Consider the following 4,509-nt stretch of genomic DNA (forward strand, 5'->3'; position numbering starts at 1 on the left):
GGCGGCGGCTATCTCGGGAAGACGTCCATCACCGGCGGCGTCCTCCGCCTCCTCCTCCGCCCTGAGAACTAGGGGAGGAGAAGCGGAGAAGACGGTCGGGTGGTGACGGGGAGGACAGCCCGGTGGCGGCGGGGATACGGGCTCGGTGGCCACGCCGAGGGCCAGCGTCCCCGCCCCCTGCCGCCGCAGTGCCCCGCTTGCTCCCGGGCTCTGCCCCGCGGGCACCTGCCGGCAGAGGCTAGAGCCCGGCGTCACTCCGGAGTGGTTTTCGGGAGAGAGTCCACACTGCAGGGCTGAGGCTGAGATCAGCTCCTTCTCCACCTGCGTTAAGGGAGGTTTTCCCCCCTGATGCCGAGCCCTTTCGCTACGGGCTGGCAACTCACAGTTAAATGTCCATCCACACACAACCTTCCCTCTTGCTCATCTGCATTACCAAACCGAGTACCAGTCTGGGCTACTACTGCACCTGTTTGTTTCCTCAGAGGGCTCTTCCAGGTGTCTGTCAGAGCCCAGTGGGGAAAGGCTGCTGTACAAAGGGCTGCACACGTGGATGCAGATTTCCCTTCAGCTTTGAGAGAGACTCTTCCAGGACAAGTATAGGACCCCAAAACACAGGAATAAAGAGTCATAAAGGAAAAGGGGCCCTTCAATCATCTTCTAAACCAATATTTGTCCCAGTTTGTTTTTCAGAGAATTTGTCAGGACTTATGATGATTATGATTCAGGTTTGCTACTGGCTATACTGACATATGACTGAGGCATAATGACTCCAGCAGATTTTCAAAACAGCCTCACCCAGTACAAGATACTATATGGTATTCACTGCCCGGTGCTCAGATGGCAATTTCCCCCTATAGTGACTAAAGTAGAGTTTTCATGGTCACAAAAGATCCTTAAAAAGGGCTGTTAAAAGGCATATCATGCTGCATAGATGTTCCTTAACATATTCTGAAAATAATGGCTATGATACACAAGCTGTTTTCACATAGCCTTTATTTAACCGGCCTTAAAGGGAAAACATGGCCAAAGTAGAAATGACAGCATTCCTAACACGGCCTAACGATTCCCTCCTAGAATATGGCCTAACCATTCCCTACTAGAACAAAGAATAAAGATAGAAACCAAACTTGACAAAGTCGATATAGACATTACACCACATTCTGACGATTGGTTTACTCCCTGGAACATACTAGACAATAAAACTGTGTTTGCTCTGCTCTCACTGGCAGGGACACTAGGTTTCCTCTCAAATGCACTGTCATTACCGCCTTGATTTTAAACAACATGCTGAAAAGTAATGCTCAAAAGAACACAATTTGGCAGAAACTTCCCATGTATTAATTAGTAAAAAGGAAACATGGGACTAACTTGTATCACACCACCATAAAATGTTTGCTTTGCATCTCTATTAGCTGTCACAACCAGAATTCCCAAACTGCTGTTGTTCAGAGCTGTACAGGTACGAAATGTCACTCTTGAAATCCAAACCAAAAGAAACTGCAAAAATCCAAGACTCAGCTCAGATCCTGTATCTTGCTCACTACTTTTCCTTTGACCTGAGGTTCAAAATTAAATTAAATACGATAAGTGGGAGACTACACTATACCTGTATTTCTTAGGGATATTTCCCTGCACCAAAGTCATCAGGCTCAGCTGCGATCTGCTGGGAGCACAACCCGCACCGTGCCTGCCCCCAATTCTAGGACCGGCTACCGCCTACCGTTCAGTTGGCTGGTTATTTTTTCTTCTAACTGGCACAGCTAAAGCCCTGTTTGAGCCCAAATCCGAAATCTTTGTCCTCATAGAACTCTGCCACACGACCTCATCTCCAGAGGCAAACCCACGTGGCGCCAGGACGTGGCGTCTCCGCAGGTTTTCCAGTCGGGAACAGCTGCCCAGGCGGAAAAATTAATAAATAAACGGCAGCAACAAAAGAGAAAGGTCCGGTGGCTCCACCCGTCAGCGCGGGGATCTCCGCTGCCTGGGGCTTCAGGCAGGGCTTCCCCCGGCCCCCCTTCCCCTCGCCAGCCTCCCTCCTCTCCCTCTCCGACATCCCAGTTCTCAACCGCGCCTTCAGTTTGGGGAGGGCGTTTGCCTTTTGTCCGGGTTTTAAAGGCGTTAGAGGATTTTCGCATGTCCCCCCTTCATACCTGGTGGATTTGTTGTGTCTGAATCCAGAATATCATTCCGTTTTGGAGAAAAAAAAAAAAAAAAAAGAAAGAAAGAAAGAAAGAAAAAGGTTTGAATCTAAACCAGCCGCATTACTCACCACCACTTTGTCTGCCACGGGGCTGGCGAAATGCATGCACGGAGAGACGGGCACTCGCGCACGAGGTACCCGGCGCTGCCAGAGCCTCTCAGGAAAATGAAGCAATATTCATGAGCTGACCTCACTGGGCCTGGGAGACGGAAAGCGGGGGGGGCGGGAGGGGAGGGAAGAAAGCAGCGAAGGGAAGAGAAAAGAAAAGATTAAACGGCAAGAACCCCGCCCAGGCCTGAAGGCTGAGTTGCGTCCCTTTATCTGCACATGGTAGAATAGGATTACAGAGCAAACGGGAAGAAACAGGCTGCATGCAAGGGATGCGTCCTGTTTGCCTTCCCAACCCACGCTGGCAATCGATTCTCATCAATTATTTAGTGTCTCTTTCAGAGGAACCTGCCCTGACCAGGCAGGGATGCCGGGCGCTTGCTGCACCAGCAGCGGGACGATAACAGGATTTTCCTTTGTTCGCTGGGAGGGTGGCCGGTCCCCCACCGCATCCCATTGACTGGGACCCGCCACGGCCAGGACGGGGCGAAACAAAAGCAACCCACTCTACTCTATTGAAAATCATCCCCTGGTGTTAGTTATTCGCTTGAACACAAGGACTAACGGGCCAATGCATATTTACTCGTACCGTGGGCAAACCGCATCTGTTTCACCTCTTTATCATGAGCTGAATTTGTCTTTGCTCTGAAGAACCTTAGGTGGCTCTTAATACTTCGTGCTTGAAGTCTCTCTCAATTACAAAGACAAGGAAAAAAAAAAAAAAAAGGCTTTATTTCCCTTTCCCTGCCCTCCGAGGAGGGGGTATTTGCCTCTGATGGCTGTGCGTGGGAGTGTCCTGGACACACCTGTGTCTGTGTGTCTGCCTGTCTGCCCATTGGTATGCCAGCATATACATATATGTATATATACAAAATATATATACACAAATACACTGTACATATGTATATACATAAACAGGTGTGCATACACACATGTGAACACATATAAAATATACATATATATATCAGTGGGTTTCTATATTGTATATACATATATATGCATAGTTTTATATATTGTATGTACATATATATATGTATCTGTGAGATCCTTGTGCAGCCATTGGAGGATGGCAAGTCCAGAGGAGAGCAGCTGCCCCCTTTCCAGCTGCCACTGCCCCACACTCCTCTCCACCTCTTCTTATATGACAAACAAGATCCAACACACCTGAAACAGCATATCCTGGGATGTGAAAAGGTACTCCACCCCCTCCATGCAAAGGCATACTCTCCAGCCTGGACCCCAGGGACTGTGTGAACCAGATATATATAAATATGATGAGTTGAGGACAATCAGAAAATAGGAAATGGAACAATTATGCTGAAGAACAAAAACAGTGGGATGGCAAAAAGCTACTTTTAAAATTCATAATATTTAATGATTTGTTAGGCCTTTGAAGCTCATAAATATTGATTGCAGTCATACCAACTAAACAGAACAATTTGTTGAAAATATAAGGAATGAAAATACAAAACATTTCTGGGGCTGGAGTTAAGAAATTTTCCTATGAAAGTGGTGGATAGATTCTACTAGAAGAACACCTATGCTCCTTGTTTCAGTGAATATACAGAGTAACAATGATGAGGTCAGCATAATGACATTACATTTTGTCTACACACCATCATATAGAAAGACAAGCACAGCAGTCCTTACCTTTAAGCACTAGACAGCAATTAGCGTCCTTTCTGCTCCCTCAGTGGATGAGACCCCTGCATGGACTTTCCACAGTAAAACAAAAATGGCATGTGATGACATCTCATACCACCTACAACAAGTTTTATTGTGCTTTTGGAAAGATACAGATTCTTATTTTCTCATAGTAGTGTCCAAATGAAAACCAGGTCATCAGATTTTCTACATCTACATTGTCAGGCCATATGGCTGATAGTAGAGACAAATCCTATGGCAGAAAAATTTGCCCATCTCTCAATGTCATTTGGGATTGCTGACTTTATTCTCAAAATTTCTATTCTGGCTAAAACTTCAGTGCTGACACAGTTCTAAAAATTGACACGGGTGCAAAAATGTTTCTACTCGTATCATTTACTCTTCTGAGAGGAATATGTATAATCTACACAAGCTAAACCACTCTTTTGCTAATAAAATCTGTATTTCCATTAGGAAATTTACTGTGAGATCTCTGTAGGCATTTTACATCACGAGTAGGTCATGATATAATAAATACAATAATTATATCTACCCTA

The sequence above is a fragment of the Nesoenas mayeri genome, assembly GCF_963082525.1.
Source record: "Nesoenas mayeri genome assembly, chromosome: 3".
In the NCBI taxonomy this organism is placed as follows: Eukaryota; Metazoa; Chordata; class Aves; order Columbiformes; family Columbidae; genus Nesoenas; species Nesoenas mayeri.